At 40.4% G+C, this 14,587-nt stretch overlaps 1 protein-coding gene across 9 annotated transcripts in view; it reads right to left on the reverse strand.

Moving 5' to 3' along the window:
• Positions 1–14,587, reverse strand: part of LOC108719832 (disco-interacting protein 2 homolog C-like) — a 265,083-nt gene that overhangs the window by 225,394 nt on the left and 25,102 nt on the right. The window lies entirely within an intron of this gene.

Below are 14,587 nucleotides of genomic sequence, written 5' to 3' on the forward strand. Positions count from 1 at the left end.
AATATCCTTATATTTTACAAGAGGGGGTACTTTATTCACTATATAGTGTATGTCACTTAATATTGTGTATCAGACAGATGTAGGATGCCTACAGAAGCTGTCCATCAAGACAGGAGCCTGACTGTAAAACCTGACTACTAATAAGAAACATTTCCAGGACCCGAGAAACTAGAGTTTACTATTATTCAGTATGTTACAAGGGGCACCAAATATTGAAGAGGACCCCAAAGGGAAAGGCTGATTCCAATGGTGGCCCCGAAGTTGCACCAGGAAATTATACTGCTAACACACAGGGACAAATTTTGGACAGGGAAAAAGAAGGAATTTTATTTATGGGACCCTGACTTCAAAACGGACCCTTGGCACTAGTACAAAAACAACTTAAAGGAGAACTTAAGCTTAACAAAGACGTAGGATAGAAATGCTAAACTTTAGGTGTTGGCCATCTTTGGCATTGAAGATCTGTAACCCCCTCAGTTTAGCTTCTCAACAGCTGCTCAGACCAAACAGAACATGTGCAGTGTCACTGGCCCAGGAAAATCCAAAATCAGGAACTCCTGTAGGCAGCTTTGAAGGCCTGGATTATTAAGGTAATGGAGTGTTGAACCCCCTGTGTTGGTACAGTAGGTTCACATACCTCCCAATTTTTCCCGCACGTAGCGCAGCAATTTTTTTGACACACCCCTTTCTGTGGCCACACCCCCTAATTACCATGTTTGTTTTACAAAATTTGCCAGGTTATGAAAGTTTGAAAATATTTCTCCTTATCTAAACTGTGTTTTTGTGTCTCAAAACTGTTACAAAGTATCTTATTTGCACCTGTTAACTGTTCTGGGCTCTCTGCTAAAAGCCAATTAAGTGAGAAACTGTGTTTCTTTTTCTGGCTGTTTAGTGCATAGAAAAGAGGGACTTTCCAGTACAAATGAGGGACTGCAGGTTGAGCTGTCAAAAGAGGGACTGTCCCTCTGAAAAAGGGACAGTTGGGAGGTATGGGTTCAGTATATAAGACACAGCATTCCTAGCATGATTCATTTTAGGCTTTATTTCTCCAATAAATATTATTATATTGTTTTATAACAGCCAGATCTTTTCTTTTTTTTTTAACTTTTTTAAGGATGTCCATCTCGCTGTTGCAGAATTACAGCGCTGTTGGTAGAAGCAGTTTATAAAGACTGTGTTTCTTTTAGTATGTGATGCATCTGCCATATTGGTACTTCTAGCAAGATGAAATCAATTAACTTGGATAGACTTTAACAAGAAAAATGTACATTTAAATGTTTTTAATGGCGGATGACCTTTTTATAAGGTGACTGAGGGTTAGTTTTAGAAGAAGAATAGCCAGGGCCGTTTACTGTAAATGGTCAGAACAGACCACTATGGCGATTCCTCTTTCCCTACAAGAGAATAAGAATGAGAGACCAGGAATGAGCGTAAGAAAGAAGATCAAGTGGAGAAGGAGATGAAGAAGGGAAGTATTCTGAAGCTGTGGCCAATAATCTCAAATTTCCTGGTGGGGCCCAGTGACTCCAGTCCAACACTGTAAGAATTCCAGACAAGTTGCGGCTTCCCAAAACAGAAATAAAGCAAGTTATAAGTCATCACATCCCTACGCCATGTTTGCTCCCTTCCAATCAGAGGGATAAAAACAAACATGTTTGTGACTGTCAATTTTCAAACCTGATCCGACACCATACAATTTTGTTTGGCTACTACAGCAGGGAAGGGGAATGGCTGCATCTGTCTTTTTCAGTCAAAGGAACCCAGTAAAACCGCTCTGTGACTAATCTGCTACAGAAAATAGATCCACTCCCAGGCATTCTGAAATGGAATGAAATCCAGCGTTTTCTGGGGTTGGTCGTCATGTGAACTATTCCCGCAGGTTGTTTGTACTTGGCGAAGGGCATTTAACCACTTTGCTTCCAACCAGGCCATACATCAGTGAAAATATTTTAAATCAAAAACACAAAAACACATAAAGCTGGCCATTTGTAATCATACAAATCGATGTTTTGCATGATTTTTGTCGCGACAATTTTTGTACCATGGTGATTGATCGTTTAGTCAATTGGACAGGTTAGAAAATTTCTGTCGGTTAATGACATACCTTTGCATTACTTGCCTACCTGAAGATATCCATGTAACTTTTTGTATGTTTGTTGTCAACTAACGGCCAGAACATCTTCTGATTTGTTATTTTTTATATTTTAATCCTACAATTAAATCTGAATGGTTAATTTTAGCTCGTTGCATTAAAATGTCCGATCGATATCCAAAAGTTTGTCTTATGACAAATAAAATCTGAACCTGTATGGCCAACTTTAGGTACACCTAGGGCTTTAGCATTGTAAATTGCTTTAAAATAGGTCTAGGGAATTATACCAAAGAAAGAACCCACAATAAAAGTGAGTAGCACATGCCTGGTTTCAGGGGTATCTATATTGTGTGTGGAAAACCCCAACACAAGGAAGCCCCTGAATACCTTCCCCAGTACCTACAGTACCTTCTCTAGTCATCACAACATTAAGGTAACAAACATCACTATACCTGCCACCATCATGATGACTGTATAAAATATTGAAAGGTATCAAACTATTGTGCCTGGCTGCTTAGCCAACTAACCACGGTATTAATCTACAGCCTTCTGACTTTTTTGGTTTGAGATCCAACATTGGATCACATCACCCCTTGACTCATAACCAGGTGTCAGATATATGGAAATATTGCTATATCAGCCATTCATCCATACTACAAAGAACATCGAAGGGCTAGGCCACACGGGAAGATTTCAGGGAGATTAGTCGCCTGGCGACTAATCACCATGTCTTATCTCCTTGAATGGCTTGCTGGTATCTCGTGAGGCAATTTCGAACGACTTTGAAAAATGTATCGCCGCGTGTGAATAGGCGCAGGCGACGTTAGCGCTAGTGGGTACAAGATACCAGCAAGCCATTCAGGGAGATTAGTCGCCTCAAAGACGCGGCGATTAGTAGCCAGGCGACCAATCTCCCTGAATCTTCCCGTGTGGCCCTAGCCTAAGGCATCAATAGGTGTTCACGCCCAAAGCTCATCCTAATTATTCTAGATGGGTTTAGAGAAGTTGCAACATATTTTCCCCCAAATTTCATCCTAAATGGTCTTTATGGTGGGACCCAGCCAATTATGGATCCAAGACCAAATGATGATCAAAATGAAACTGAATTTGACCGAGGTACCCTAAAGAGTCTTCTGTATGCTCTGGCTACTGGTTTAAGCTGGACCTTTAAGGACATCCTTACTTTCCCTTTATAGTTTGTATCTTCTGCAAGCAAAGAATCAATCAAGCTTAAAGTAACCCACCATGTGAATTTCCCACTAAACTCAATGAAGGCTTAGCCTGTAGTTGTAGTCTTAATTTAGTCCTGTTTTACTCTCTGGGTTGAACTCCATGCTGGAGGCAGAGCTCAGTATCATTGCTGAATTATTTATTTGCCTTCTCCAACCTCAGCAGCTCCTAGAGAGCAAAACTAATCTACTGTATGTGTGATTTATGGCCGGCACCAGTCAGATTTATGGTTTTAATACATATAGACGTCTTCACAGTACAGATAATGTTCTTTTACAACATCGGCTTCCATCAATGCCACATGGAAATAACTGCCTTTTTTTTTTACTTCTTTTATTTTGTTTTCTTTTAAAGAATTATAGTTTGTTGAGATCTCTACTGGCAGCAAACGAGTCTAATGATGAAGTCAAACATAAAAATGCTGCAGTGAGAGGACAACATTGCTCAGAGCAATCCAGTTATACTGTAATCCAGCCACACATGACAAGGAGAAGCCTAGCTAGGTCATTATAACAACTGATAACAATAGTTCACTAACTATGCTAAAGGATAAAATATTAGCCTATTTATCACCTCATTAATTACTTTTTATCAGAAGAAATAGTTCTGTACAGATGTTGTTTTGTCCAATCTTTTCTCAAAGTAAATAACGTAACAACTAGACTTTAAAGGAGAATCAAAGCCCCCATTACCTCTGTCCAATGTACCAGTGTTCCTGGGCTGCCATTCATGTTCACAGGTATAGAAGCCTTATGTCAGTAAATGCTAGATGTGCTACACGTGTACCCCTTGACCCCTTATGTCGATGTTTAGGCCCATAACAAGGCATTGTCTGTGACACCCAATCTATCTGAGTTGTCAAACCTTTATACGAATGGGTCATCTTTAATTTCTTCCCAAAAATATTAGTGAATTGGAGGTCATAGGTCACACAATGAACAGTTTTCTACAAGACATCATCTACTTTATCATGATAAGGTCTACTAATAAATACAGTATGTTATGTTCCTTTGTCCTTAACTTGGGACAGCATGTCTTAAACCCTTTTGTTACCTTCCCGTCAATATTTGTTTATACAAAGCCTTCTTGAGAGCTATTAGAATTACCTACCATCTTGCTGAATATACAGTATGTAGTTGTACCTTATGCAACTTGAGATAACTCCACGTGCTTATCTTCTTAGTCCAAATTTGTGGGTCTCAGTTTGTTCTTGTAACACTCCATCTTAATTCAGAAGCAGGACAATCATGCAACAAGCCCTTCTCACCACCCCATCAATGTTTGTTTTGCTTCTACAACACCCTAAGCAACTTGAGTTAACTTTGTGGGCTTCTCTTGTCTATCCTAGCTCATTTCATGGATGTCTCCTAGAAGATGTTATGCACATTCTTAAACTGGCACAAATAGACAGAGGGGCCCAGTTCTCCACTGAGGTGCAACAACTTCAGACGGGCAGCGCCTCAGAAGGTAGAAGGGAAGTTTTTTTATAAATTGTAACATTGTTCCAACAAATTTGGTTCCCCTTTAAGCATTCAAATGATTTCAAATAGAAATTCCAAGGTCCTTTTCCTCCTCCGTGCCTTTTTATTACATCAACAATGTATTCATTATTAAGAATTTTCCTAACTGGATGTTTTGCATTTCTTGACATTATATTACAGATCGCACAACCCTCCCCATTCCTAAAATTTTGCTAAAACATTACCCATTTGTTTAATGCCCCCAGAGTATTCTGAGTATTTCTGTTGTCAAAAGTGAGGCAAAACTTGCCTTCCAGACACAGGATATTATTTATAAATATATGAAACAGAACAGAATCCAAATGATTCCATGTAGCGGCCATGTTATCTGATGTACCACAGGATAACAAGGGCCGATTATATTATAATGATGACATACAAAGTTGGCTATGGACGTCTTGGCCAATTTGAAGGACATATAAATGACTTGGTAGAAAGAGACTCTAGTGCCTGCTCTTGCTCACATTTTTACAGTCCTACAGTCAACAGAATTTCTCACTTTGACTTATGTTGCCGGACTAAAAGCTTTCACAAAAAATTCAGCATGGTTTCCAGAGGATGATAGGAGCTACAGTCTGGAGGTCAAAAGTTTTTATCCCTGATCCCTATATGCTGACCACACAAGGGCAAATCCAGTTATCTGACTTGCCAGTCAAATGAGTGCCTCTTGTGGGCAATTTGACTGACCACAGACTTAGAGTGGTGACACACATTAAGATTCGGGGAGATTTAGTGGCCCAACAACAAATCGCCTCTTCTTCGGGCGACTAATCTCCCCGCAAAGACTTCCAGCCGGCTAAAATGTACATCGCCAGCCGGATGGCACTCTGAAGTTTCGCCCCAAGAAGAGCCGATTTGTCACTGGACGACTAATCTCCCCGGCACAGACGTGGTGGTGACCACATATACAGGTTGACATGCTGACTGCCCAATCAGAGTTGTCAGCATGTCTGATCAGTATTTGACCCTAGGTGCTGCTTGTAACTGATGATCTGTTGAGAAAGGGCCATGCCCGAAACATGTCGTGTGATTTGTAGTCAATGATAAAATGTTTTAGCAGTATCTGCTTCTATGAGTGCTCTCCTCTAACTACTATTTGATGATCTGTTTGGGCCAGCTTGGTTTTCATTTCTCAGACTAAACTACTGGAACATGTGTTCCAACTACTGAAGGTATGACACAGCAAATATGCCATAATACAATCAAGTCCCATATAGTCATATATAAAGTGTTCCAGATACAAATCCAAACCAACAGTAAAAAATAATAGAAGATGATTGGATCTGTCCTTTATTCTGTTGGACATATCTCTATGTTTGTTCACTCTTGTAAGTGGAGGGAATTTCTTCATACCAAAGCTTTCTGGATAAACAAGAAAAACGCAAACATTTATTGTTGTTTAGTGATAAAACACAACTAAACATTAAAGTCCCCAACCTTTTTTTTTTTTTTATCTGTGAGCCACATTCAAATGTAAAAAGATTTGGGCAACAACACAAGCATGAAAAAAGTCCCTGGGTGTGCCAAATAAGGGCTGTGATTGTCTGTAATTTGGACTGGCAGCCTACAGGAGGCTCTGTTTGTCAGTACACCTGGTTTCTATGCAATCAAAACTTGTCTCCAAGCCTGGAATTCAAAAAGAAGAACCTGCTTTGAGGCCGCTGAGAGCAACATCCAAGGGGTTGGAGAGCAACATGTTGTTCACAAGCCACTGGTTGGGGATCACTATATTAAGGGATATAACACAACTACACATTCAGGCCCAGGAAAATAACTTGTATATTGACAACAATATTCCTTTACTATAAAGGCTCAATTTCCAAAAGTAACCCATCCCCTCCCTTGCCAGGCTTAAGCCTCCCTCATAATTTAAGATATCATGCAGATGGTATGCTGGAGCATGTTGCCTCCTAGTAAGGAATCTTATAATAGTCCATGACTGGTAAAAGAGATACATGACATGGGAACACTGTCTCCCCCTTTCTAGAATACCTTAAGCATGATGTATTGCTATACGCCGGTTCCAATAAGTTTACAGAAGGAGTTCAATATAAACACAAGTACTATACCCATCATGCTGAGGTAGGAAAAATGTAAAGGACATCCTTATTTACTTAAGGCTGCCATGTCAAATGAAGCCAGTAAAAGGTGTTGGAATGATCTAGATCAGGGATGCCCAACCTATATTTTAACAGTGAGCCATGTTCAAGTGTGAAATAATGTTAGAGAGCAACACAAGCATGCAAAAAGTTCCTGGGGCTTCCAAATAAGGCCTTGATTGGGTATTGGTAGCCACTTGCAGCCAACAGGAGACTCTGTTTGGCGGTACACATGGTTTTTATGCAACTAAAGTTTGCCTTTAAGCCAAGAATTGAAAAATAAGCACCTGCTTTGAGGCCACTTGGAGCAACATGCAAGGGGTCGGAGAGCAACATATTGCTCACGAGTCACTGGTTGGGGATCACTGATCTAGATTACATGAGATAAAGTTTCTGGAGTCGGTAAAACCCATAAGAATTATGGAAATAAGGAACTTATTTGGGTTTTCCCAAACCATTCTTGGATTTCCCTAGTGGAATTTACCTACAAGCCTCTGCTGAGTCATCTCTCCCACAAACAACCAGAATAGGGCAAATCGCTTTTTAAATGCTGTTGGTTCATTTTCCGGTATCTAATATTCATCAATCAGCCCAAGGCTGATCAACAACCTCTCTATCCTTCCTGTGTGGCCCAGATCTTTGGACCATGGTGCAGTGGCACATACATACACCTGATCCACAAACCAACCAATATCCATGGGACAAACAAATTGGGGTCTGCCCACCATATACATACTAAATATTCTTTTTATTGGTTCATGTACACCATATATACTTAACAGTGTAACTGCCCAGTATTTAAATCAACAGCAGACCCCCCTCAATGCTCATACCAAAGGTGGTATGTAGAAGAGCTGTCAAGTAATTGGTTTGCCAGAAGGACCCCTGGGGTGGTAGCACAGGGCAGCAGATGTAGCAGTGAACTTCATGGGGCCTCCCAAAAATGTTGTTTTCTGAGAAAATTGAAAATGAATGGTTAGAGCTATGAGCTGCTACTGTACTACCATTCCCAGCATCCTCTTCCAACACATCCTTCCCAGACTGAAGATGACTGGCCAAGTCCAATGGACAGCAGATGTGGAACCCACGTGTTGTTGACTGTTTCTGATCCGAGAGAAGCAGCCAAAAACAGGACTTAATTTGGATTATTCCCCAAACAAACGTTAATATCTGTTCCAATGAAATGACTGCCAAAGGGTCAGGAAAACAAAAAAATTACAAAATCGCAGGAAGATATTGCCTGTATCTAATTACTCCCCTCCCTTTCTATGGGGCGCATATTCTCATAACTATTGCGATGGCATTTCTGCTCAATGTGCTCGCTGGTATTTCATTTCACCCCCACCTCCATTCTCTGCTCCTTCCTGAAATATAGGCTGCAATGGAATGGTGAACTGAGAGCAAACTCGATTGGGGAATGCCAGATCCTCTAAGTACATGTTTATTCTGTGATCTCATGGGCAGAAAACTGAAGTGAAATCTCAGCATCTGTTAGTCATTGTAAAAGCCGGGGAAGGTTATGGGCCCCCGTGGATGAACGTTTCTAACATAACCATGTAAACTACAAAATATTCAATTTATTCAATCAGCAATAGAGAGATTTCCGGGTCAAGTAGTCATTGTTGACCCTATGAAATAAGTCAGGATTTAGGGATCGTGCCCACAGGCGTTGGAATCTCATGAATTCCACTGAATGGCAACACACATGAGCCCCATGAACACACAGAGACCACCACATGTCAAACACAAGTTTAACCTACTGTGGCTTATGGCACACAGAGCTCCATGTCAAAGTGTCATCGCAATGCAGCAGTTTGGCTGCCATACTTTGTAGGAAGGGATAACACAAGTATATGGCACATATATTCATTAAAGCAGAACTACACCCAAAAATGTTGTTTAATATTGCTCAGAGGTTTTTTCTGCACTCACACAAACAGAGTCGCTTGTTGTATGCAAAAGCTCATTTAGACAAGCCACAGTCATTTTGGAACAAAGTGCATTGGACTGATGAGACAAAACTTGAGTTATTTGCATGGCGGAAGAAGAACACTGCATTCCAATAAAAACACCTGCTGCAACTGTCAAATTTGGTGGAGGTTCCATCATGTTGTGGGGCTGTGTGGCTAGTTCAGGACTGGGGCCCTTGTTTTCTAGTTGACTTAAGGTATACAGTTCAGAATTACAAAAAGATCCAGAAAACCCCAGGTCCCGAGTATTCTGGATAATAGGTCCCATACCTGTATATATATTTTGCCATCTGTGCCCCATCTTTTATAATATGCTTTATTATTTATTGACTTTTACTCTTTAAAGATGTGTTTTAAAATTCCAACAGGACTTGGATTTCCCTTAAGGAGAACCATGTGACTTCCATTGATAACAATACAAAGAATATGAATGTTCCTGTACATTTCCTCTCCGTTATTATATAATCATATCCGGTAATCAGTAAACCTGCAAGTTAATCGATGTCACTAGTCTGGGAGCTGACTAAGCTCTTCTCCATTCTTATCTTAATTTTGCAGGAAGAAAAACTCTTCTGTTCCCTGTTCAGCCTCTTGACAAAAACAATTTAATGGACAGACACTTGCTAAGCAATTTACACTGCAGTGAGTCCATTATGTCTAATCCACTTGCTAGTGGGAGTTCTTCACATATTGTACTAAACCACAATCTGACTTGAAACACTTATAGAGAAGAAAGAACAACGTATAGATGTTATTTTTCAGTTAATTTGCTTTAATGTACAGTTTTTGACCCAAAATCACGGCTTTCTAACAGCTGCAGCCATTCAGTACATTCTGAAAGCAGTAATGTACATTGTGAACAGGTTTGGACTTGGGAGCCTGGGGCCCACCAGGGCTGCTGTCTCAGGGCCCCCCTCCGGCCCGGGGGACGCAGGGTGCAGATCTAGGCCGGCGGAGGCCACAAGAGTTAGGGACCCACCAAGTTTTTTTTCAGTGTCCCACCAGCCCAGTCCGACCCTGATTGTGAAATGGACCAGGTCTGTCAGTGGCATGTTCCAACAACAAATTCCATACAGCTAATGGCAATGGTGTCTCAATTGTGGTCATTAGTAGGACAACAGAGTCTACACCACCGGTTGCTCAATTATGGAAATGGCCTCAAGCAGTGTCAGGAGACTTCATCTGCTGGCCAGTTGTGGTGACACTTATAAAATGGACATTTCAATCTCTTGGAAACCCCACCTGAATGTCAATTAGGTTAAAATTCGGGGAGAAAGCTTATTTACCGCCCTAGGTATTCATGGAACCATGGCTGAACGGTTGATCCACCAATGTTTTCCTATATGTATATATAGTAAATAAAAACTAACTACTGGCTCGGAAGCTATGGTGGGGCCTTGACCACTTTGCAATTTTTTGGAAGTGGATATACACCTATGGTGAGGGCCTATGCTATTCCGCACCGGGGGTTTTTGGTGGTGCGAGCGAGCTTATGACTCTATATATTACCCACATATTAACATCCAAAGACTTACAATTGGACTTTATTCCTCTATATTAACATCGGAGGACTCACCAATAGACATTATATATGGTTTTGCATTTGACAGCTGTAAACTAACTAATAGACAACAACGAAGGGGCCCATTTACTTAGCTCGAGTGAAGGAATTGAGGAAAAAAACTTCAAATTTCGAATGTTTTTTTGGCTACTTCGACCATCGACTTCGAATCGAACGATTCAAACTAAAAATCGTTAGACTATTCGACCATTCGATACTCGAAGTACTGTCTCTTTAAGAAAAAACTTTGACCCCCTAGTTCACCACCTAAAAGCTACCGAAGTCAATGTTAGCCTATGGGGAAGGTCCCCATAGGCTTTCTAAATATTTTTTGGTCGAACAAAAATCGTTCGATCGATGGATTTAATCATTTCGAACGATTAGCGCTAGATCCTTCGACTTCGATATTCGAAGTCGAAGGATTTAACTTCGACAGTCGAATATCGAGTGTTAATTAACCCTCGATATTCGACCTTAAGTAAATTTGCCCCGAAGTAGTCCATATACATATTAGTGGTTGCACTTTTTATTTTTAATTATTATTTTTCCTTTTTCATTTTTTATTCATATTTTATAAATTATTTTTTTTGTAATTTGTACAGATGCTTTAGTGGGTTTTATAGTTCAGTATCACATTTACTTTGGTTAAGGGGAGATTATATAGTCAATATTCTGATTGGGATATATATATAATATGAATTGTAATATATGATTTTACACTGATATTGCACAGGCAAAGTATTATGTAACATTACTATTACATTGTGTGGTGTCACGGAGTATAAAATTGGAGGATTACTTCTCTGGATAATTAGTTTCCCATAATAATGAGATAATTGTCCAGATATACACTGGGTTTATTAAAAGATATGAACAATGGCCAATCGATCAGTTAAGGGGATAAACGATTGCAACCAATAGGTGAGGGACAATAACATGTGGGTCCCAGAGGTACATTACAATAATAATAAAAATAACTGTAATGTGAGAGATGATAACCATTTGAAAACCAGATGATAACCATTTTCACTAATAGTTTGGTACTTTGAGAAAGGCCCCAGAGGGGCCGAAACGTTAGTCCATAGCTCCTGACTAATAGTGATGTGTAGGTCGAGAAAAACTTGACCCACACCCAACCCGAACCTTTCAGCACCTGCCAGCACCCGACAGTACCCGTCGATGGTTTTAGAATGAATTATGTAGGCCCATGTGCTTGGCAGTAGACGATTATTCAGAAACACTACACTAAAACCAACAATATAATTCCTCCAATATGAACTCCCAAACATTAAGACTGATTAGTATCTACACATTTGCCCATGTCATCTAGTGGTTCTATAGTATTTAAATATATAATAATAATAACAATAATAATGACAATTATGGGATTTTGAAGACAATATATTTTTCACGGACAGTTGGCTGCTGCTAATGGCTCATGTATACGGCCCTGCATGGCTCTGATGTGTTACAGTAAGTCCAGACACAGACGGATCTGCTGGTGGGGTATGAATCACAGCTCACTAATTATAGGAATATTATCCATGTTATTCATCAATCCCAAAGTGACTGTAACATGTTTGCGACCGCCAGAATGCAGATCCTTTGCTGTGAGTGTGCGGCACACAAACAGTTCGGCGAGGGCTAGAGGCACGGTGCCAACCATAAAAGGTTCCATAAATCACACATTCTCCTAATAAAGTGAGCGGGACGCGTGAGATTGTTTCATTCTCTAGTTATTTGGCCATTCAGCGATGGGGAGAATGGGATGGGAGACAGTTAAACCAACACCTCTTCTCAATGCGATGCTAGTGCAAGAGCGTTAATTCTCAGCCCTGTGGAGGATTCCTTCCCATAAGCACAATAAGCCATATAAGAAATCCGTACCCCCTCATTCAACATAAAATAAACCATTACACCAGAACGGTGGCTTGTAGAACCCCTGGGGTGACAGGAACGGAAGTATCTATTTCAATACTGAATTAAAGGAAAAATGAGAAATAATTTGCACAGTGGTTAGAACTGGTGCCTTGTGGCTCTGGGGTCATAGGTTCCATTCCATACAGATCTGCTGTACAGTCAGACGTAAACAACAACTCAAGGATAGGAGTGCCGGGCAGCTGTTAATAGTTGCCAAGTCCAAGGAAATTGCTGCTCTAGGAGATTTTTAAGAAGAGGGAAGATTCCAGTGACAAAAGGGCTCACATTGGGAAGAACAACTGTTAGTGAAGGGTTTCTAATTTAAGCCAGGAATGTGATGCAGAACATAAATATATACTCTGCTGCCTCCCCCTACAAGTACACCCATCTCTTTATTCGGGGACAAAGGGCTGTCCAGTTGGATAGCCAACACTTTCACTGGGTCTGTTCTAAAAAAACAATAAGAAAAATGTCTAATTCAGCTTCACCTCACTTAAAGGGGAACTAAAGCCCAGGGGTAACTTTGCTTATACCCTTTACTTATGACAACCAGATTTCGCCCGGACAGCCCGGTTTTTGGAAGGGCTGTCCGGGTGAAAAGTGTCTGTCTGGATTTCAAAATTAGGAAATCCGGACAGGACATTGAAGTTAATGACATCGTGATCAGCCAATCGCTGATCGCCACATCATCAGTTTCACACCTGATGTCATCAGTCCCGTCCCTGACATCACTGACCCGCCCTTCTATGTCACTGGCCCGCCCACCAACGTCATCCACCCTGCCCGTTCCTCTACAACTGCCTCTCTTATATCGCTAAAATAGTTCTTTAAATTTTGCTTTACAATCCTAGAGTTGTACGCCATGTAACATTATGGCATAACATTATAGTTGTAGCATCATGGCTTGTCTGGTCAATAAATACAGCATTAGGTTTAATTAGCAAGGGCAATAGAAGTCAGCACAGTATTTGCATTCATGTGGTCACCAGACTTAAGTACATGGAATGTTAGGTTTCGGCAGCACATTTTCCTATATTATACACAATAGGAATCATTGGCAAACACAGTGCAATGTGCACAAATTGCCATCTCTCTTACTGACAGAGCAACATTTTTTGCAAGACTTTCAGTGTCATCTCAGGCACCTTCTACTCTAAGTGGTGTCTTCTGCTACTTTTGCACAACGAATCAATAAGGCGCGCACAAGTTATGATGCACAGTTTTCATAGCGGAAATGCCATCACTTTCTATTCACGTTGTGCAAGTCAGTTGTAGCTCTGGATGCAAAGCAAAAGAAGCCTTGACTTTACCATCAGGTTAAGGCTGCTTGAAATTCATCTCCATGTTAATTTCTTGGATTGGCCAAATGAATGAGAGCTGAGGCACTGACTCTTCAATGTTGCATTTATCGTTTCCCAGAGACACTAGAACCACCTTTCATGTGTAGAGCCCCAAACCACCTGCTATAAGATTGAGACTATGATGCTACGGTTGCAGCCTTGGTATCCATCATTAAGGTTGCAAGGGCTTGCCCCATGCCTGTTCATGAATGGGCCTTACCCTAAATTATTCTGAGGCTTGCAGCATAGAGAGTTAAAAATAAAGTGGCCAAACTAAGACCTTATACAAGATCACACCCAGTTACCATTATTACATCTCAACACTCAACATCTCCTAGTGTTGGCATACACAATAGGTCTTTAATCAAGCTCTTCCATGAGCTGAATCACTTTATAACAGGAGTGCCCATACTTTACTAATGGGAGGTCTACATTTAGTGATGATGTCCCATTATGATCTACATCCATAAAAGCATTGTTAACATTCTGTTCCATGGAAAATATTACTTTATCGAAAATATATTTCTCATAAATAATGATTTCTTAGAAATGTATATTGTTAATTTTAATCATCTATTTCTTATATAACCTTAATATATAAACATCTGAATGAAAATCATGAAACAGGAGGGAGATTTAGCTGTTTGTTGACAGTGTCCTGAGATCTACTGATCACCAGCTAAAGGTCTACTGATAGATCCCTTTTTGGACACCTCCTGCCTTATAACATTGCCATGGGACTACACATTCAGTGCAAACATGTGTCTTAAAGTCCATAGTTCAAGGCATTCATAGGAAAAAAAAGAGAGAACAAATAAAGTATTTCAAGACGAAGAACTCATGTGCAAAGGTTGG

This window comes from Xenopus laevis, chromosome 6S, assembly GCF_017654675.1.
Source record: "Xenopus laevis strain J_2021 chromosome 6S, Xenopus_laevis_v10.1, whole genome shotgun sequence".
In the NCBI taxonomy this organism is placed as follows: domain Eukaryota; kingdom Metazoa; phylum Chordata; class Amphibia; order Anura; family Pipidae; genus Xenopus; species Xenopus laevis.